This window comes from Drosophila melanogaster, chromosome 2R, assembly GCF_000001215.4.
Source record: "Drosophila melanogaster chromosome 2R".
NCBI classification, from domain to species: domain Eukaryota; kingdom Metazoa; phylum Arthropoda; class Insecta; order Diptera; family Drosophilidae; genus Drosophila; species Drosophila melanogaster.
Genome location: NT_033778.4, coordinates 18,925,966 through 18,949,138, shown reverse-complemented (window position 1 = coordinate 18,949,138; position 23,173 = coordinate 18,925,966). Strand labels below are relative to the sequence as shown.

The window sequence follows — 23,173 nt, the reverse complement described above, 5'->3', positions numbered from 1 at the left end:
TGATTTTGTACTTTTTTTTATGTCGTTTTGGATATTTTTTTTTTATTGAAATGTCGACATGCTTACTAATCAACGAAACGGTCAATGAGTGGGAAAGAACGTCAAGAACTTCTCTTTTATTAATCATGCGGTGAATGCACAAAAAGATCGGGAATTCCGATGGATGGGGTTTTGGGGGATGGGTGATACCATGTCTGGGGACAGGAAATCGAAACCGAAATGCAACGACAGTTGGCCCAACGTATTTGGTACGATTATACCGCTTTTAATCCAAAACGTTGTCAAAGAACCAAAGAACCGTTGGCCATGGCCTTTTGAAGACGCCATGGATCCAAAATGTTCATTGGCTTTTATTTATGCCCCGCGAGTGTTTATTGTATGCATATTCTTTTGCCCTGACACTTTTCTTCGTTCTTTTCCTCCGTTTGATGCCAATGAAAGTTTTCGTTGTAAAAGGGAAATCCCTTTTTTGGGCTGGGCCAGGTTTGTATTTTTTTTTCATTTCTGGGTTGGGCCAACATCTATCCCGACCATCCTCTCTATTGACCCAGAAAATGAAATACAATAAGAAAATGTTGCGCCCGCCTTTTTCGTTTGTAAGTGAAATTTTGAAAAACGCTATCAGCCAAAATGTCTTTGAAAGATATTTTCCACGCGTTGGCGTTGAGTGATGATAAAAGTGGCTAAAACGGAGATAACGAGGGCCAAGAAGGGGGCTCACATCTGCATTGAGTTGTCAGCTACAAGTTGGGTTCTCCGCTAATGAAACCGATAATGAATGGGTTAATAGATTCCCATAAATAAGAATTGTTGAAGAGGCGAAGATGCATTGAAGTTGTTCGGAGCGAAAGCATTAATTATCCAAGGTTCTCAGGGTTTTAATGGAGGCTTTAATAACTGTTAGGTGGTAAAACGATGAGGCGTACATCTTTTTATAGGTTTTCAAATTCCAAAGAAATCTATAAAGCCTCGATCAAAAAGTTTCCTATTTCTTAACAGAAACATAAAAACCAATTACAAAATTTAAATATGATATAAATATATATCTACTTAAGATCTAATTTTATTAAATTCCCGAAAATTCATCAAATCCACAATAACCCCATTTCGACATCCCCAAATCGATTACATCTCTCCCAAAGTCAAATCTAATTTACCGATCAGTAAATATGTGTCATTCATTGGCATCTGATTATTCTCGCAGCCAGCTTACTCCAAAAACATGAAGAAAACACTTTATTTATATCCGATATTTAACCCAATTTATAGAGCATGACGCTAATTGTATTTTAAATATTATTTGCCACCGATTGCTCACCTTCTGCTCCACATAAACACAACCGAAATCCAAAATTTGCCGTTACGTTTAACAAATACAAATATACACTGTTTTGTTGATCAATTAACACGCACACAATGATCGAAACTCTCTTTTCTATTTGCTTTCGTACACACTCAAATTTTTTTTTTGTTAGCAATCAACGTAAGTATTTCGTAATATTCGCTGAACTGTGAAAATTTCTTTTTGCACAAAGAATTTTTTTTCACTTACTTTCACACTGTGACGAAACACACGCTGATACCAGTATTTTGTTCGCCGTTGAAAATTTGCATAAAAACGAAACGAATTTCAGCTGGATGATCAAAGCCGCTGAGCTAAAGAAAAATCTCGCGTGGGTTGCTGCGCACGCGCACAATATCTTAACTCACTCTCGTTGCTGGGTGTTCTATTCTGCGAACTATTTGGTTAAAAAGCGTTCTGAACTCGCGATCGCAATGGGACACACCGAACCGGTCGGAGCGACGAGCTCCAAGCTAATGAAAAGCCGAAGTTCTGGGATCCCGAGAGTTGAGTTGAGTGGCCAGAACGCAGATAAGTTCGCTGCTGCCGCTGCCGGCGTCGCAGTCGTCGTCGCTGTTAACTGGCCCGCGTTAACAGGGCTATGTTAAACCGGTCCTATACACACACATACGTATGTTTGTAGATGTGCAGGCGTGTATGTATGGGTGGTTTTACCATCCATCTACCGCTTTGTTTTGGGCTCTAATTTCTAAGCAAACTCTGGATGGTGAGAGATTCGAGATTCGGGACTGCAGACTCGAAACTCAAGAGATTCCCTCAGATAAACGGCAAACAGTTGTTTAATAGTTTTCTTTGAATTTTGAGCATTTTTATGTTGCTGCTGCTGCTGCCGGCCGTTTGATTTGTTTGCTGAGAAATGCGACTCTCGCAGGTATTTAAGTTTCATTAACATTTCGAGGGATCGAGGAAAGGTCTGTTCGGTGTCAACCTTTATTTGGTGGCATCGTAATATTCAGCGTCTTTGTGTGCGGTGCGTGTGAATTTTTTATGGTTCATTAAAATTAAAAGCAGAGCTCGCCAGTTCGTAGTTTATTTATAGCAGAAGATTGGCATTTTGGGAGGGACTGTGGGAGAATCTCTTTCTCCGCCGAAACTTGGTCGAGCCAATGAACTTGGTCCATAATGCATGCAAAGACGGGCGATTTTTCCGCGGGAAAGGAGGTAGAAGTTGGCAAAACTGTCACAGATATGATTTACGACAAGTAAACTTTAGAATATTCAATCGCTCTGGCATACACAAAACCTTTCAAAATGCCGCAAGGCCAAAGCCATCAAAAGAGCCATAAAAAAAGGCAAAGCATGAAATATGAGCACAAATTATGAACAGACATCACGTCAAAGGATTAACAAGACCGAAAACTCTGCCGGATTTCAAGGAAGTCCGTCAGCGAGGGCACAAAAAAACCCCGAAGAAACGGTCGATAAAAATCTAACAAAGTTTGGATTCTTCGCTGGGCGCGTTAAATGGTCAACACCCATATATTGAAGGGCCGTTTGAAGTCTGTGTTTAAAATGCAGATTATGTGCGTTGATTAAATATTGTTTTTTAATTTCTTTTTCGCCCGGCAGCTAAAATTAAAAATGCACAGGCACAGGCGTGTGGGAAATGCATTGGAAAAGATTTGATTTTCTGTTTTCAGCATGCCGAGCACGTAGGGCTGCATAATAAAAAGAAAAAACACATATAAAAGTGAAAAAAGAATGCGATGGGTTGTGAGGAGCATCGCGAGGGACGAAGAAAATTCTGAGCGGAGAGACAGCGAAGATTGTTCTTATCAGCGCAAGTTCGTTGCCTGAGTCTTTCGTTTTGGGCCTTATCAAATTTGTGGAAATCGCTTATAACGGTAGAAGGGATTTATCAGGAAACCGTCGGAAGATTTGCATAACACACACCGAGCGAGCAGACAGCTAAAATAAATCTCCAGCCTTTTGTTCGCCTTTGTGCGTGCGCCACTTTTGCGAGCAGCAACCCACACACTGCAGATCATCGCGAACGACTGTGCTGCGCCACTCCGCACCACTTTGCACCACTCGACTCCCTACCCCCGCTCACCCCACTCACTCATGCAAATGAAGCGATGGCTGAGACTGCGATCTAAAATTAGCTGCAACGTTTGTTAGGCTTCAGTGACTCTGGCGAAGCTTGCACTTTTGTCGCTGTTTTATTTCATGTTTCGGGCCTTATTTCAGTTTTTCAGCGTTTTTTCTCGCCGCTCGCCGCCTTTCTTTGGAAAGCTTGTCCGCCCGTTGATTGATTGCCCCCGCTGCAGATGCGGGCTGGGTCTTCCCTGAATGGCCGGAGTCGCCGTGCGGGCCTAACCTTTGTGCACTCCCTCCTCCTGCCATCGTGCCTCGCACTTCTGGTCTGCTCGTCCGACTCCATCTTACCCTACTCTGCCTTATATTTGACTGCTGACTGGCCCGGCTCTTTGAATTTTACGCTTAATTTGGCTTTGATTGATGTTTTAGCGTTTGATTCATACGAAAAGTTAGTTAATGCGGCGGTTCACTGAACTCGCTAACTGCAGTGGTCAAGCGAGGGCTGCTTAAAGCGTATTAGGTATAATTTATTTTACTGGTGATGGAGTTTTGTTTTATTTGCTTTTATGTATTCTTCATATTCAGTTAATTATGGACTTAACTTTAAATATTTTCCCTTCTTTCTTTTAGTAAGATATTGAAATATATGATTATTTGGCATCTTCTAAATATTGACCTTTGTAATATCCAGTTACAAGTGTTTGGGAAACAAATAACACATTTTTTTTAAAATTTATTGAGAACGAATGTGTAATCTTTATTCCCTCTTATTTATATTTATTTTATCTGCATTATTTGTTCTTGATAAATGTTGTACACTTAACCCTCGCCACCAGCTTTATTTTCATAACTCATACGTTCCTCGGCTGACAACTCAACTTGCATTCTTGAGCTGCCACTCTCCGCATCTGCCACTACCTGTGGCACCACCTGTACCGTCCGAACTCCCTGGCACCACCATGCGTACACACATTCATCAAGTGAACAGCTGACCCACTTTGCCGCTGGAACTGTTGACTGCCCTTTTGTGATTTGGCCACAGGTTGGAAAGCAATTAATTACATTACAACGCAAACGTGGACGTGGATGGGACGTGGATGGGGACTACCGCCACTATCCACCAAACCAAGCCGCCAATAACCACCAGCAGCACCTCCGAAAACAACAGCAATGGAATTGTTAACAGCTGCCAATGGCAGCGTCAATCAATCAGCAAGCATTTTGCCAGTCAATGGCCTCTGTTGAAGTCAAAGCAAATATATAGAAATATAGAACCAGAAGTAGAAGTAGAAATATTACGGGTGGAAGGAATCGGAATCGAACCCGCGACTTCACGCTCCGGGTGCCATTATCATTATTTATTTGGTGCGACAAACGTTTCGCCACCAATTAGGGCGAGAAACGCGGACATTTTTCATTCTTTATGGAAGCGACAGGAATGGCTGAAAGTTGCCAATTTGGCTTTCGTTTTCGGTTCACTTACGGCCATGGGTAAAAAGTTTCCAGGCGACTTTCGGTTCTATGGAAGTTAGATACAGTAGGGACTCGCATAGTGAAGAATGATCTAAGTATGACTTAGTAAATAATTTGAAAAAAATAACAATATATAGTATAGAATAGTATATATATCTAAAATGGAATTGTTCGTTTTAAAATTAGAATATTTCTCATGTTACCTGTTTTCTGAAAAACATAAACAGCGATCGCTGTGGCTCCCTTTTCTCAACATCCGAGCCTTAATAGGGCTGCACGTTCAACTGGCAGCAGCGACTAAAAAGTGGCTGAAACAATGCCCTGTTATGGATCCGCTTAACAAGGATGACTGCTCCCAGCCAGAGGCAGTAAAGCCAGCCGGCAGAGCGGTGGATTCCATATTCAAATGCGAGCAAACATGCACAGCATCCGCATCCTACATACAAAGGGAAAACGAAACAACAAAAACAACAGCATAACCAAGGGCAGCTCCACCAAAATCAACAAGAAAACCAGGGGAAAACCCCGAAAAAACAAGGGGAGAAAAGTGGAAAAAAACACTGGCAAAGAAACGACTTTCGGCATCACGTTTCACGAATTCGCAGCAGAACACGGCTCCGACTTCTGGCACATTAAAAGAAAACAAAAGCAGCGAAACACCCAAAGCCTAAAGCCCAGAGCCCAGAAAAACAGCACCACACACAAAAAGATTGAAATAAACACGGCACAGAGCCAAAGCAATAAGTAAAAGTTGCTGCCAAATCGAAGAACCAGAAGAGTTGCATCCGCAGTAGAAGCGGCCGTAATCTTTGTAATGTATGCTCCTCGGTGCGACTCATTGTTCGACTCCACCTCCAGCTGCACTCCCTCCACCTCCATCACCAACGTCGTCTCCACCCGCACTATATCCCGGCTATATCATACTACTATATCCCCGACTCCGCCATATGCCCCCTTCATGATCGGCGGCTCTGCACGCGCTCACGTTTGGGAGCATCGAGAGCAGCGAAATATTGGGGGAAAATTGGCGATGGAGGAAAACAAATCTTAAATTTGCAAATGCCTCTAAGCGACGAGCAAATGCTCTGGGAAATGGAAAATAATTTACTGTGATTAAATGTCAGAAATTTATAGAATATATTAGATTTATATCAATATAGAATATAGCCCCTTTACTTTCTTTCTGTTAAGCCTTTTAAACCCGTCTAAAATGATTAGAAACATATATTTAGTAATATTTCTTTCAGTGCACGTCATCCCGAGTAAATTTGGCATACAAAAAAGAGTGGGAAAAATCAAAGAGAAAGATACGAAAATGTAATCAATTGAAATTCGCATTTAAGTCCCCACGCAGAGCATTTCCACAGCGACGTTTGCTACTGCATTTCCCATTTTAATTTCTCCGCCGCTGCGGATGAAGTGAAAATTCGTTGCCTGTTCTTACGGCTTTCCCCCGATTTTCGCGATGGCATTGCTCTGCAGCCGTGCCATCACTTTTTCTTAGCCTCCAATTGACATTTTGGCAGTCATGCACTTCCTTTTCCCTTTTGCTAATTTATCGCTGCCACATATGAATGTGTGTGCTTAAACCCTTTTTTCTTTTCAAGAAGATATAGCTACTGAGTGCAACTGCAGTTGCATTCTTATCGAAACCGCACAATCAGCAAAGGGAAAAATGGAAAAAGCCAATCACTGGCAATGAACATGATAATGACGATGGTGCTGCCGATGATGTGGATGCTCTGGATGATGCTGCTGCTGCTGCAGATGCAATTGCTGCCGCTGCTGCTGCTGCTGCTGCTGCTGCTGCAGTTGCGGATGCGGATGAGTGCAAAAGTTACAATTTCAAAACAAATAAATTCATGCTGCTGGCTAAAAAGGGCAGCCCAAATGGTCGAAGGAGTCGCTGTCCCCAGCTTTTCGCCCCAAGCAAACAAATCAAGGAGCGACCCTCGACTCGACTCGACTCCACTCGACTCAACTCTCTTTTCGCCGGCAGTTAAAATGCAATGGGGCTTGACTTCAATTGTTCTGCTCAAGAAAAGGAAGAACAGAACGATACGACACGCGTATATATATGTGCACACAAAAAAATGCAGCAATTATTTCTTGACTCGCTCGCACTCGAACGCTTTTTGTACTTTTACTTGCCTGCACTTGAAGAAATACTTGTTGTCTAAAGCAAAGAAAGTTTGCTAGAAGTTAAGAAAGTGTCTTTTATAAATGACATTGCCAAAAATATGTATTTATTTTTTGTAATGTTTGCTTAAGCTTGATGGTCCATTCCCCTTTGTCTTATTTAGATACACACAGGAAGTTCTATTTTTCTAACATAATGGTTTTAATTTGTAGTATCTTTTTGTGGTTTTCTGGACATCAGCTACAATAATAATCCATTCCAAACAGTCTCCACTACCAACTCATGACCCCTTGCTCCTGCTATTTGTTGGCTCATTTGCTTATTTGCATGGAAGCAATGGCAATGTCGTGCTCGCCTCTGCCCCTGGAACTCGTCCGGTTTTTGTGTGGCTTCCTGGCAGTAACTCCTCTCGATTTGTGGTCCTCGGCATCCATATGCATGTTTTGATTTCGTTTTCAATTTCAGTTTCATTTGTGGGTCTTCGGCAGGCTGTCTCAGCATGCAATTGTTCTTTTTTCGCCTGACAACTTCTGGTCTATTTATATTTGTTTTCTGCTGATCTCAAAGTCAGCACATTGAACTTATCCAAATGCCAGCGGGGCAAAATACGAGTTCTAACATGAGTGCATTCAATAAATGTTTTGCAGTTGGGTCCTTTTGGGTGCCTTTGTCCCCCAGTTGTGGGCTTCGTTTGCTGGGACACTTCTGTTTGCGGCCTTTTGCCGGCTCAAAACTCTAACAAAATATTTTCGAGCTAAATTCTTGCCTCTTGGGAATTTTGTCTTACTCATGTGGAGATAATTACAAATTTTTTGAATATAAAACAAACCCAAACAAAAAAAAAGGACCTGACCAGGCAATTTTTAAGTTTCTTTACCCGAATTAAATTCCTTTAGAGAATTTAAAGAGATCAGATAGATAATAAAATTAAAAAAATGCATAACTCAACCCCATTCCAGGCTCTAACATTTAACCTTGAACTTGGAGCCATCAGCGTTGGCATCTGGGCAAGGTCAGTTAGGCAAATTCAGCGAAATAACTAAACCAAACCAGTCGGGCAAGCCAGTCGGCCCAAGACCAAGACCATGCCCATTTGCCATTACAATGCCCATTTCCCCCGAACCACCCACCCAATTCTGTGGGCAGGCTGAACAAAGCTTAGACTAACGTAATTTAATAAAACGTTTAGCCGATTAGATACGTTCGGTGTATGCACTAAAATGTATCCATTAGATACGCTATCTGGTCGGGAGTGCTGCAGATACGGCAGTCGGCAAGTGCAACGAACGGGCCGAGCAGCCAAAGCGTCTCCGGCAGCAAAAGTGGCAGCCAGCAAAAGTGGCAGCAGCTGCACTTGCCAATGCTAAAGCTAAAGAAGAAGCAAACAAAAAAAAAAAAAACACGGCCGAATCCAAAGACAGGGTCCAAAACGCTAACGAGACTTTGGCCACGCTCGCCGTCTTGGCCAGGTACTTCGGCTTAGACCAAAAACATAGGACGCTCCCTTTTACCGCGAGACGGTTTTACTTTTGTGGCTCTTTATTTTTGTTCGCCTGCTTTTTCTTCTTGGCTTACTCCTAGCTCTTGGCCATGGTAAATCTGCGCTGCCAATCGCTAAAATTATTGCGCTCAATCTTTGTTATTAGATTAACTTCTATTTTGTTTTCCTATTTGACTTTGCCATAAAAGCGAATCGAGCCTGGCCCGCCTGCAGTAACTACCAAAAAGGGTATTTACGACTTGGTCATAATGCTTGGCCATCGAAAAGGGAAAGGGATGCGCGGCATGCGCGGGGCCCTCAAATTGGCTGCAGTTTTGGTATTCCAAACTGATTGGACTATGACGGGGCATGTTCGAGTTGGGTCTAATGATGTTTGCCTTTGAAATATGATAACAAATTTTGTTTGCCTTGAGATTCTGGCTAAGCCAATAAGCAGAATCTTTTTTAAGGTAAACGAAGGATGTTGAGCTCGGCCTGGGTTACCTGCCGAAATTGATTGATATCTGCAGGATTCCAGGCCTTTTTAAATATTTATCAGTAAACGGAAGAATTTATTTTGTTTGGTATAGCTTCTTGCATACTTAAATTCTTTAAATTAAATTTCTATGGCCAACTTTTTGTTGAGAACCTCAAAATGATCTGTCTGAAAGAGCATTCCAAGTTCGATGCTAACCAGCTGGTAATGGCAACTTTCTTGTTATCTGCTGCTGCCGTTGTCTTGGCTATTTGAAAACTGAAAGTGCGCCCGGTCAGCGTCTAAGTTGGCATCGAAGCGAGCGGGTTACGGATCTTAGTTAGCCAGAGTCAGAGCCAGATCCATAGCCATAGCCATAGCCAAAGCCAGATCTATGGTATGGTCATAGCCATTGCATTAGCCATGCCCAGACCTCTGCATTCGGCTTGGCTTCATTTGTTTTTACTGCCTGGCATTTTGTAGTCATGTCCATTACAAAAGCTGCTGCTTGGCTCCTCTGACGCTGCGGTTTGCTGCCTATTTTTCCATTTTCCCCGATGCTTTTTGCCATCTTTTGGCCAGGCTTTATCAGTCTGGAGTCTGCCTGTTTTGGGGCTTTTAAATTGGTTTTGTGTTCCCTGCTTCTGCCAAGCTTGTGGCGCATCAATTGCATTGGCAATTCCACTTGGCAGCAGCCTCTATTCTACATAACATTTGCGGCATTTAGAAAGGCCAACTTTCCTTTGTTACTCCAATCTGCAACTATGATGCAACTTTCATTGCAACCTGCCAGCCATCTTACGTCATTAGCTGGGTTCTGGAACGATTGCCACATAAAATATGATTCACGTCTTTCAGCGGCTAATGAATAAGAGGGAAACTTTTTTCAAGCGAATTCGGTGAAAAATGTAGCCACTGAGAAACAGTAATCCGCTTTTCTTTTACATTAAAAGATATTTTCATGTAATTCGTGTAATTTTTAGAACACTCAAGTGTATCAAAAGTAATTTGAAGTTTATGTATTCAAAAAAATCGTTGTTACTCAAAGATGTTACGAAATGTTACCGAAATGACAAGACTTCTAGTAACTTTTTCCGCTCTGTGTTCGTGTGACAAGTGCGGTGTAATTGAAAGAAATTAAAAGAGGTAAAAAAAGAGCCGGTCGCAAAAGCAAAGGCTGCTGACAACAATGGTAATGATGCTCATGCCGTTCACGATAATGTGCCGCGGAAGTGGGTTAAGCGGCTTAAATGTTCTGCTCCTCCGACTTCCTCGGGCCAACTTCTCGAATTCTTCGGTACGTGCAATGCCGTCGACATGTCTGACATGGCTGAAAATCCGGCAAAAGAGTTGCAAGAGCTGGAGGTTGGAAGTGCCAGAGCGATGGAGGATTTCTTTCCTGCATTTAAATTGCGCACGCATCAAAATGAAGCTGGCCGCAATTAAAAGCGGAGAAAGTGAATCCCGACCCCGCCTCGAGATTTATCTCTTAACCGCTTTTTTTTTTTTTTTGTTCGTTGTTGGCCATTTGGGAATAGGTAGCTTTTACTCACGCGTGCCACGATTCTATTTGGGTTTATGAGGTCACCTGCCCTTCGGTCTCGCGGCTCAGACTTACCTGCAAATAGATAGAAATCCCAGATAAGCATTAACAACATTTATGTGTAATTTGTTTTAACAACAGCAGCAAAGAAAAATAAAAAGAAACTGATTTATAATGGTTGGACTAAATGTTTTATGTTTTTATTAAGTGAAAATTACTAAATAACCATTTTTTTTCCTCCACTTTGATAGCTCTAAAAATATAATTCTGGTTTAGTGGCACAAAGCGCACTTGGAAGTGGAATTGTCTGCCGAAAGTTAATAAGTGAACTTGACAGTAAGCATTGGAAAGTGGGCTTGGCATGACAAATTGAGTAATCACATTTGGCAGTAATAATGCCAACTGAAAGTTTTAATTTAACAAAAGAAGTTACGAAATTTGGCTTAAGTGCATTTAATGTTGTTTTTCTCCGTTGAAGAATAATAGCAATAATAAAAGCAGCGAGTAGCTTAGGCTGTTAATATGCTGTACTATATTCTTCTCTGTTTATTATTCATATCACGGCCTTGACAACATCAAAATGGGATCAACAAATTAAAAACATCTCTGCAATTTAGCTGAGTTCCCACATTTGAGCAACAGGTGGCGCATATCCGACACTATACAAAGCTAACGAAAACTAGTTTGCCGCATTAATATCTAGTCTCAGTCTGGTCAGGTTCGATCTGATCATCTTTTGCAGGTCTAGACGTTGCCGCAGTGATTCCTTAATGAAAATCTGGCGCCTGTTGAATCTTCTAGTCCCGCCCCTTTTCGAAAGGCGTCAAGTGCCTTCAAATTGGAAATTTAATAAAGAGAACTTTCCTGCACCTAGCTTCAGTTCATTTAATATCACTCAGGCTGTTGCTTTTGGCATTTTCCCCCTGACGCACTGCATAAATTAGCCAAGACAAAAGCGTATTGAACCCAAGAGAAGCCCCCACTTCATGGTCACCCAAATCAACGGCAAATCGCTGTCAATAATAATACATCGAGCCGCCAAAGCAACCGTCACAAAAGCTTAATTATTTAGACCATTCCAAGCCGACAAAATAAAATAAAGAAATCAAATAATTTGGATTTTTGTATTTTGTTTTGATTCACACGCTCTTTGATTCCAAACAATCGGCCTGCGTCAACGTCAATGTCCCCCACAATCCAACAGTCCGGTTTGGTCCGTCATCTGTCGTTCACGCTTGTGGCCAGCAAATGCACGAAAAATGGCAAGAAAATTTTAGATGGCAACAACATAAGGTCAGCACGCTGAACCAGTGGACGCGAAATTAGTTTAACAAATATAAATGAGAGAAAGAAATGGGTGGGGACGGATAGATTAGCCAACAGTTACTAGGAAGTTGAATGCCCCTTTGGTGCCATTAAGAATTTTGAAAGAAAGGGTTGAACTTGGATGAAAAATATTAAACTCAAGCCAAATTAATGGGAAAAAACCATGAGAAACAGATATTGCTGACCGTATCTACAGAACATCCTACCATTTGATTTTTGTAAAAAAGGATTGGTAATAGATTAAATAATACCTCCATATATTCTGATTTCCTGGGACTTAGATTAAATCATCATACCCTAAAATATTTTTATATTATGATATTAATTAACAAGCTGTATTTAAATAAAACTTTTTACAACTTCAAGACATGTATACCAATCTACGCCTCTCCATTTATCTGCAATCAATGACCAATCATTTGTAGAAATATTTTTTAATATCAAAGCCCATAAAACTTTCAGCAGTTGTCAGGCGGGAAACAAATTTGAGCCTATAATTATAATCGAACAGATCGACAGACAGCGAAGCCAGATTGGGAATCAAATAATATGCCATTCCCATTAAACTAAATGACATAAGCAGAAAGATTTACGCACTCGCGTAGAAGCAAGAAATCAAATGTTGTCAGGCAGAGCGTCAAAATTGTAATGAGACAAAACTTGGCCCACACACACTTGGCCAAAAGATGGTGGTGGTGGTGGCGGCGGAGGGGGGAGGGGAATGGCCACGCCCCGGTCTTTGAAAACGATTTTGATTAAAGAAGTTGTCACAGTTGCTTAAAGCGAACAAAAAGCGCTTGTCGAACAAAAGCGGTTTTGATAGGTGCGCGTGGGCGCCTTCTGCCAGCCCACCCCTGCCCTTGCCACGCCCCCTGCCCCCTCTATATTATATATAGGTATATCCCCCTGCTCGCGGACGGTTCATTTATTGGGTTTGCCAGGTCTATTTGCATAGCTCTCCTCCGTTTAAGCCTTGAATCGAATTGTGCGCCCTGACTTCGTGCCAGGGTATTATTGTAAAGACTTATACTTATATATATGTATGTATATATCTGTATTCGAAAGATACAAAGAGCATCTGAGGCGACCGTTAAGTTTAAAGCTCACAGCGGTGACCTTGCCTTGGCTCATAGAGAAATCTCTTTGAATGCAGCGAACAATGGCGACGAATTGCCGAAAACCAAACGCCACCGATATTGCAGCAATAAATAATTAATAAATTTCTCTGTTGCCGATTCGTCGAACAAAAAATGGTTAAACAAAAAAAAAAGATGTATATAAAAAGCAGCCCACGTGCAACTTGAATTATTTAAACCGGGAAGCAATTACCGTTATGTCGTCGAAAAGCCATCAAGATATTCATTCCATTCACAGTGCGTTGCATAAACATAATGTTAGTTTAATGAAAGTCTATTGGAGCGTAAAGATTTACTTTTAAATGTTGCTATTGTGATTTATTGCGCTACATTTGCGAGGTATACAAAGAGCACACATATTTCCAAATTATAAATAAATTTTAGAAAAAGTTAAAGCACTTTAAAGAGTTAAGATTAAGAGTTGAACCAGATTTTCTTTAAAAGTAAGTCTAATCTGCAGCAGGAGTTCCGATTGTCCATGGATGAAAACTGACTACCTGGGACAATTTATGAACTCCTTTTAGACCTCAAAAGCAATCGATATATTCACGTTCCGCACTGTTCCTGCTTATGCACTTCCCATTAAAAAGAGCAAGAGCAGGGGGTAAGAAATAAAGCGTGGGCGGGCGAGGATAAAAAACTTTCATTGGCCGCCTTCAATCAGAATAATGAACAGCTACAAAATCTGCAATCAGCGTAAGAGCCGACTCGTTGTTTTTTATTTTTTTTATTTTTTTTTTTGAGATGAATAACCTCGGAAATTGTGATCGCTTTATAGTAAGCCAGCAATTGCAGTTTTTATCTGATGGGAGATCCCTGTGGTTGCATAATTTATAGGGGTATTAAAAGCATAGAAAAACTTTTCAAATGCTGAATGTGCATATCAGCTAACATTTTATGGGTTTTTTGCAGAGTTGTGAATTAAACAAAAAATACGTTGTAAAAAAATAATATACGATTTATCACAGCAACACAATTCGTTTAATTAGGAAACGATTCAGGTTTTTTCTCCCTGTGCATTTTGTGCATTTTCATATATTTTTTGTATAATGGAACGTGGGCTTTTACGGCGGCAACTTTTGATGCATTTGTCGTAGGTGTCGCCTGTCTAAGGTTTAAGTAAAGGTTTTAGGGCTTGCGGAGATCAGAGATCAGATCCAAGGATCGAGCCCGCGACCGCGCCCGCAAATTGGTGGCAACGGATTTGCGCTAATTTTCGCCGCCGATTAAGTGTTGGCAAATGAAGAAGACCAATGTTAAGTGCGAGACATTTTTGTCGGGCAATTAGTGGAGCATTTGTTGCTCGAACTCTCGGCGTTGTTGTTACTGTTTAGCGGGTATGCTGTGCTGACAGTTAAATAATAGAAACGTGCCAAGTTGCAACTGCTTGCTGCAATTGTTGCTGCATGTTGCTGCTGCTGCTGCTTGTTGTTGCTGCTGCTGTGCCGCCAAGCACGTAACTCAATAATGCGCACATTCTAACAGCCAGAACAACAACAACAATTAAGCTAACAATGTACCACACGCTAGCGTCGAATGAGACGGAGATAGCGTGGAAGTAAAAGTTGTTGTTAGTGTCGACTCGACATAATGAAAATCTTCTGCCGCCCGTTCCGACTCCCCCCCCCCCCCCTTTTGCCATCACCCTTGGGAAATTGTCTAATGAAAAGCTGCTGTCGACACAAACGAAGCGTGGAAAAGAAGTGCAGAAAAAAAAGAGCACTAAGAATTGCGATTGCATCGAGTTTTTGGAGCCCCGGGGAAGGCGTTTGTTGGGGATGTCGGGGTGGTAAGTGGTATCGATTAAGCCTTAAACTTGATGCATTGCCGCCATCTCAGTGTGTGTCGTCAGCGTTTTAGTGGACAGCTGTGATGGAAAGCCTTTCATCAATTTGGCGTTCGTCTGGAAAAACGACAACGGCTTTAATAAGCCATCAGACGCATTGTTTTCCATTTAGGTAATCGGAATCCGAAAAAATATTAAATGAGAACTGTGTCGGATTTGGGGCTTCATGCATAAATAGAATTCATTTGCTTGTTTTAACAAACACTTTGGTCATTTAACAGAGAAATTCTTTAATTTTATTAAGTTAACTTAACGTTCCACGTATTTTCCACTTGACTCCACTCCTAACATTTATATGCACCGGATTATTCGAACCGTTTGGATGGCTTCGCCCAAAAAAAAAAAAAAATTGTTGGCTGCCAATTGATAATGGCCTAGAAAAAAGAAATCCGCATAGAAGGCCAAAAGTATTAAGAGGTCGTGCTGGAATTGCCGCTGTGTCAGCTGCCAAGTGTTAATTACATGGCTGGCACTTCAATTGCCAATTTTCCAGGCCGCTCCCCAAAAGTTGCAGCCCGATCTTTTTTGCATTCAGCACCAGAACTTGTTAGGCCAAAGCTCTTCTTGGCCATCATAATGGAGTAGAGAAATTATTATTTGCGCCAAGCGAAATTGGCTTTTTTATTCTGCACATATTTAAGCCAGATTTCTTGCCATGTCCCCATCGCTGACTTATGTCCATGTTTTTCCATTTCGGCTAAACTTTTCCAGCGGCAATGAATTATAGAACATTACGAGGCAAGTTCCATTTAACTGCAGAGACAGCAAATTACGCCTGGCCACCAGAGAAGTGAAGTGGTGAGTGGGGGAAACGAACTTGGGGGGCAAGGTGGCTGGAGATTTGCTTGGGTTATTTGTGGCAAAGTTGCAATTTTCCAGGTAACTTCTGGGGCGATGTCTTCGGCGTATGCAAACAAGCTTGGTTGGCGGGGGAGAGCCCCGGGCAATCCACAACATGGCTTAAAGGTGACTGAGCGCGTTCGTTGCACTCACTCGCTTAGAAATGTGGGGGATATTCCTGTGCAATAACTTGCCGGATGAGTAGGAAGCGGCAGTATTCTTCTCTGACTCCGGCGAACGATAAATTGATTGATTTATGCCTGGGATTCTCCGCTAGAAGATCGTTCGTTTTAGGTTCATATACACTTTTTTGAAGGTATTAACATTTTGATAAGGAATATGGCATATTGCATCATAACTGTAGAATTTTTTCATATTTTGGCAGAATATTTTAATTTAATAATGATAAAAGAACATCCGGTTTTGATAGTGATATAATATAATTCCATTAGGTTTCATGACTGTATAATTGAAATAAATAACGGAATTTGGCACCCATGCTGTTTTCCTAACCCATAAGAGCATTATACTCTTCGGTTTCCCCATAACCCAAACACCATTCCTGTTTCCCTTGAGCTGGTCATGGTTTTATTGTGCTTTTTTGGCGTTGTACATCTTGTTGCTTTTAATTATGGGCGTTGCAGCGTAGAAGAGAGTTCTCTTCTCTGGCCGCCAGCCATTAGCAATTTTAATTTATTTATGTATGCGACCAACTAACTCCGACTGCGAGTCGAACTTAAGCCCACAGTGCAAGTTGAGTCAGAGTCTGGGCCTCAGACTTCCGAGACTCCAGAGTTCCCAGTTGCGAGGAGTCGAAGTTCTGGCGGCACCGACTGCTCGTCATGTCTCGCAACGAATGCTGGCATAAATTAATTTCAAATGCACACAAAACATGGTCTAGAACACAAGTTGGCTAACAACCGAGACATACATCTACATCTACATCTACACCGACGTCTGCACTGCCGCTCAACTGTTGATTTTAATTACGATTTACATTGCATTATCATCGTGATTATCGACACAGTTTGGTGGCTACGATCGCGTAACATGTCGAATTTCATGCACTTGACCCTCAAGCGGCTACTTTTTTGGCAAATCATCATCATCGAACATAAATGTGGAAAGAAAGAAACTGTGCAAATATTACGCATTCGCTTAATTATAGCGTCAAGCGTGATGAAAGTGAAAAATCCACAGCAACGCTTTATTTAGCTTTGACTAATATCGTCAGTTTGCAGCTTCTTCGGTTTACGGCAAACAAAGATTCGGTTTGTTTGCCCCGCTAGACCACAACAAAAATCTAAAAAAAAAAATATCGAAAAATATTTGGAAAAAATCTTTTAACCTTGGCTTAAAGCTCTTTATGTTTATGTTCTGACCAGACGTGGGATAAGCTGATAATTATCGCGGAGATCATTATCATGATCATTGTAGATATATGGCCAAGCCGCAATTCCGTCCATGGGCTTTTATTAGCCAATTTACATACTGATTGCATTGCCTCAAACACTCAGTCACGACGAATAGTAAATATGTTTATTTGCCCAATCAATTTGTTATTTATGCTCAGACACATTTGTCAGTTGATTTGGACACGTGCTGCATTCTTTTCCACTCGATTATACAACTATTCGAACTTTCCCCAGTTTCTCAATTTCCCAGTTGCCCAGCGAAGTGCTTATCTTTTGTTTTCCCACACCTTTCGAATCATTTGAGCCGCAATCAATTATAATATTGAATGCTCAATCTCGACTGCACTTCCTTGACAGAGCCCCGGCCACGCCCCCACTCACGCCCCGAACGTGCAATTGAAATGTCCATTAACTGGCTGCGATAAAAATCAACGGGAAAGAGAAACCTACATACATGTATATGGGGATATTGGTAGGAATGCTATGCGAACCATTAAGCCCGCTAGAAGTCGGGCTCCCACTTCGCAGAATCGAGCCGCGCAGATGACTCCACTGACCTTGGCGCTCTTCTACACCATAATGATGATGATCGCCTTCAACTTGATCCGACATCAGCTTAATATATCTCCGAATGGTTGATGGTATTTATGGATTTCGGATTAATGGCGCATTTTGAGCAGCTGTCCTAAAATATTGGCACATATTCACCCAACCCACTGACGAGTTTAAATGATTGGATTTTATGTGGCATACTGACGTGGAAAGGTATTATAAAATTTATGTGAGAAGATGAGATGTTCTTGAGATTGTGAAAACCTTAAATATTTATAGATTTTCCTTGAAGAAAATATCCTAGTTATTACATCTTAAGAATGATTAAAGATCTTATCGGTTTTGATTAACATCGCTGAATACCAATAAGCTTGCCACAATGGAATTTGCGATGACTTCATTGACCTTGCCGGCCTTCCGATAATCTGATGATCATCTCGCCTTGACATTGGCCCATGTTAGCCCCAACCTCTCGCCCCGACAAGTAGATTCTCCAACTCCAAAGTTATTTTATTGTCTAATAGTTACATCAATCCAGCAAAGTAACTCGCCAATTGAGGCTCTGTGCTGGCAATTAAGCACCAAGTGCTCGCCAGACAATTACCGATTAAGATTGGCTGAAAAACATGTTTGCCTTTTGTTCTTGATGCTGCTTTTTAGATTCCTCTCCGCAATGTTTATATCTATTTATTTTTAGACATGCGCTAGACAACCACAAGATGAGACATCAAAGTCCCACCTGAGTTGGCTGCATGATTAACTATTTGCACGCCAGCAAAAGATTGAAAATCGCTTGCTTAAAAGGTAATTAATTTATTTAACAAACATTGAGGAAGACTGGGTAGCTACTATGGACTTGTGCTAGGAAGTACCAGTTCTTTGGATAAATAATCTTGTCAGTTTTAAGAATAATATTGTTGGACAAAATAGGTGTACTTCCCAAAAGTATGATGTATGTCTGTATTAATTAACTTTTCTTTGTTTTCTTTGGTGCCTGATGAATTTTGTTTAATTAACGCCTTAAGCATAAACAAGTGCAATATTTATTAATTCCCAAATGATTTCTTTATTATCTAGTTCAAATAAACAATTTAAGACTAATTGCATAATTATTACTAAAACCGTTGGGGCAATAAGTGTGTTTGTTTCACCTCAAACCAAACAGTCGGTACCAAATTAATTGGTATTTTATTTAGTTAGTGGGTCAGGCACCTAATGAAATTATGGCTTTTGCATTGTCGCCCGACGCAAGAGTTATTTGTGCCCACTCTCATTTGCTCTCTGACCCGTAAGCCATAATTGAACGTAATAACCAAAAGTTAAGCCGGAATGCCAGCCGCTCTTTATCTCGCTGGTTATTATTGTGTATTTGTGTGGTTTGGCCCCATCTTTGACATTAACCCGCAAGCCGCAGCACCAGCACCCCACTTCCTACCCACATTTTTAACTCCCCAACGCAATTCCCCCCCCATTTTCCAAACCATCCCGATCCGCATAGCTCTCTCACGTCGCGGGCCGCAAATAAAACGTACGAAAAATTTAATTCAATTTAATAAGCGAATATGTTGCGTGCCATGGCTGCAAAGACATATCCACGGTCCTCCATGTGAGTATATGTGTGAGTATCTGTGCGAGTGAGTATCTGTGTGTAATGCGACGCATTCGTGCATGGCCCACCTCAACCTTCTCAACAATCTATCTGTTTCTTATGTGGTACACAGGGGAAAAAAAGGTAGTAAATAAATAAAAAAGATTTTTCTACACTAACTGTCTTTTCCACTAAAAATTTTACAATTCTTAAAGTAATTTAATCCATATAATTGTGAAATGAATAAAAGTTTTAAATGGATTTCCGATTCTGATTTTTTATATATTAAAGATATCTAAAATAACATTTATTTATATCTTGCTTTAAATGTCTTGTGCAATTTGGCATGCTGACCTAGTACCCAATATAATTTGCCACCATATATTCATGCGTGCTTGTAAGTGTTTTAGTGTTTTTGGCCTGCAGGAAGAGCGACGAGAATTTGGGCCAAAAAGTATGGCTTAATGGGACCACGAGTGCTTCGCACAGGGGAGGGGTCACGTGGGGTTACTTGGAGGAGTCCAAGTTGGCTTTGTGTGCTGGCCAAATGTGAAAATAATCGTAAAAGGCAATTAGCGCAAAATAGCTTTGACACTCATTCAGTCAGTTGGTCATGTGGGTTACCCCGATTGGCCGCCTTCAAATCGCTCGCTCTTGTTTTGTGCTTCTTTTCGGAAAATTGCCTCAATAAAGTATTTCGTTTTATTATTCAGATGTGGGTCAGGCAAATATAGATGTACAAAGTTGTGTCAGTAATTTATATAATAAATTGTTTCATTTTTGATGTAAAATGTTGAAAACAAAATCAAAGACTTAAAACTCCATTGTATGCAGTCCCTTTGGATATCTGCAACATTAAATTCAGTGAACTAACCATGCTTATATATTGATTCCGCTCTTTTTGGCCAGTCCTTTGGGGTGCTTCCATCGCAGGAAAATCCATTTTCCTCTCCATGGACTTTGGACCCCCCCCCCCCGCAATTTCCTCTCCGGCGGATCTTTTGCATATTTCAGGTGAGCCCAATATGCGGCATATTACATGGCCCAAATGAACGAGCTGCTGGCTGGTTGGTTGGCTGATTTGAGTTGGCTGACAGACACCCGGGCGATTTTGATTGTGCGGCAACTTGAACCTGAGTCATGCGCTATGTGGCAGCAACAACAACAACAACAACAGTGTTGTTGTGCTGCTGTGCCTTTGTTGTTGGTGGCTTGGGGCGGCTGCTGGGGCACGGGCACCTTCAGCAGTGTCATAGTCATGCAACAAAATTGGGTCTGTTCCGTTTTCGTGGGCTCGTGTGTTGCAGCCGCACACCTGGGCAGGCCATACAACACACAACAAACAGCACATGGTAAACTGAACTCAAATCGGTAAACTGAAACAAAAACTGGCTGGCAATGACATGGTAGATGGCAGTGCCTGGATAACCGATTACTCAATCCCCCAATCTGCCCCAAAACAACAGCAACGACAACAACAATGGCTTATAAAAATTGATAGCGTCCGGTGGTGAATGATTTCGAATTTTGTTGTATTTCACTCGATCTTTTTTTTGGCTCTATTGATTTTGATTTTGATTTTTATTGAAATGTTTTCGTTGTTCTCCGTTATTGCTGCGGCTGTTGTCGGGTCGCTTATATTGACATATTTATGGCTGCTGCCAGTCGGATCGGCCAAGCATATTGCATATAGCACATACTCGTAGCCCCAAAAAAAAATTGCATTTGAATGCATAGCATAAATCACGAGGTGCGGTGCGCCAACTTGAACACACCTTTTAACACATTCGAGCACTTTTTCGGTGTTTCGGTTTTGTTTCGGTAATGAATGGATGTCAAGAACCTTAGTCCTGGCCACGTTCAAATGAATTTAAAACAAAAACGCTTAGGGTTGTGGCCAGCGCCAATTAATTAAACGTAAGCAGGAAGAAAATAAAAACCATTTTCGGCAATACGACAATTTCTTGAACCCGTTTTCGTATAAATCAATGGCAATGTCAACGCGTCGAGTGCTTGGAAAAAATTTAAAATATAACCAGGCAGCTTGACAATCCACGCGAAAAACTGGCAAACAAAATATGTTTCAGCCAAGCGTACCAACGAATTTATGTTTTCAGCCATAAATTGCCAAACATAAACGCCCACCTGGGCGCCGCTTGTTTATGGCCAGCTTGGCCAGGTTGGCAAATAATGAAAATGTTTTCCATTTCGATAGCCAATTTCCGCAATTCCTAAACGCCTTTGCAGTCGTTACTGCCCCCCAAAAATGTTCCTCCGAATTATTGAAATTGACTGCTCAAATGTGTCGCACAGGTCGCGGCTTTTCTCGTTCCGAGCCATTTCCATTGCGCTTTATTCCCATTTGTGGCCTAAAGTGGCAGACTTCGGAGTCTCGCAGCGTTCGAATGGGCTTAAACTTTAAATGGTTTTAGTTTTTGGGGAAAGTTCAGGTGGCGGTAATAGGCTTTCCCAATGGGCAATTGAATTTTGTACTCTTTGAATTTTAATGCATACCCAAAGTGTCTTTAAAATTTTCGAAAATATCTAACTCTTGATTAAGCACATAAAACCCTTCGCGATTTTGTTGCCAGCCAATAATCACTACATATGTAACTAGTCCATAAAAATTCAAAAATCCCGTCCAGCCAAGACTAGAAAGCCTGAAAACCGCAGAGATGCAAGAATGGGGATTGGGTTTGGTATGGGGGTTACCTACGAAGGCCTCTGATATTGAGGAGAAAAATGGCCGCCAGGCTTGTGAAATTTCTTAGTTGTCTGCCGTTGTCTTGGTATTGTTATTGCCATCGTTGCTGATGTTGTTGTTGTTGTTGCTGTTGCTGTCTGCAGTTAAATTGAACAATGCCACTCAAAAAGTTAAAGTTCTGTGGGTCAGTAGAATTTTCTCAGGCCGCAATCAGCGCAGAGCATGGCAATCGGGCCAGAGACGTGGACACAGGCCAACGGAGTCGACTACGCATGCGCAGATGCCAGGCCGCGGATCTGGAGAAGAAGCTCTTCTTGGCGGGAAGAGCCATGGATACGTAGATAGCCGTCGACGAAGAGGTGAAGAGCAAAGAGTGTGTGTGCCACTAATGAAACCATAAAAATCAACCGCAGACTGAGAAGAGCAGGGATGAGCAGAAATCTTCAGCTTACGACCCGTACGACTCTTACACTCAGGGAAATTCGAAACGAAAATAATTGTTGATCTTGTTTGAAAATCAACATAAAATAAATTAATGTATTTTTAATATGAATTGGAAATATTGGACTATTTAGAGGGCAACTGCATGTTAGAAGCTGTATTGATTTGAATAAATATTAAAAGATATTTAAAACACATACACACTAGACTTGTGTTTTCTTAGGTCAGTTTTCTCAGTGTATATGTGTTATTAACGTGTTTCAGCAGTGCCTACGGTTCGGATCGGGTCAGAACGTAGTATGTATATATGGGTAATTTGAGTGCGGGACTAGTTCAGGGCTTAATGCTGACCACAGAACGGTCTGCACGAGTTGGAGTTGCATGCAAATAATTACGGAAAGGAAACAGAGACAGAAACCGAAACAGATGAGGGCAAGACATCTTCACATGATGTCTGCTATCCACTGGCTTGCTGGGAGTGGAGCATGTGGCATGGTCCAGACCAGAGAGATTGAATATTTCCTGCGTGCCCATCAAGTGAAATCCGTCAAAATCATCTTGCCCTATGCTGTTGACACAGGTAATTAAGCTTAATTACAGCATGAGAACTACATGCATGCTCCGTTGACAGCGAGACAAAAGTACACAAATACACAGGGAAAAAATGTGTGTGAGCGACCTCCTACACTGATGTGTATTTTGGGGGTGTTGGGGCATGGGGCGGACGGAAGCATTAAGCGTCCCCCACATAAAACGAGGCTAATATGCGTATTTATGATACACACACACTCCACACTTTCACACAACAGCC

The 23,173-nt window shown here is 41.4% G+C and overlaps 1 protein-coding gene across 6 annotated transcripts in view; it reads right to left on the bottom strand.

The window, feature by feature from the left end:
- The window catches only part of sano (serrano), an 81,110-nt gene that overhangs the window by 10,362 nt on the left and 47,575 nt on the right, over positions 1-23,173 (bottom strand). For 2 of the 6 annotated variants that reach the window (NM_079064.4, NM_001299666.1), the window contains exon 1: positions 1,553-1,822. The exons of 3 other annotated variants lie outside the window; for them this stretch is intronic. The gene's annotated coding sequence lies outside the window, so the exon portion shown is untranslated. Of the gene's footprint in view, positions 1-1,318; positions 1,823-23,173 lie in introns of those variants that run through there. One more of the 6 variants, NM_166316.3, reaches the window with a different exon arrangement.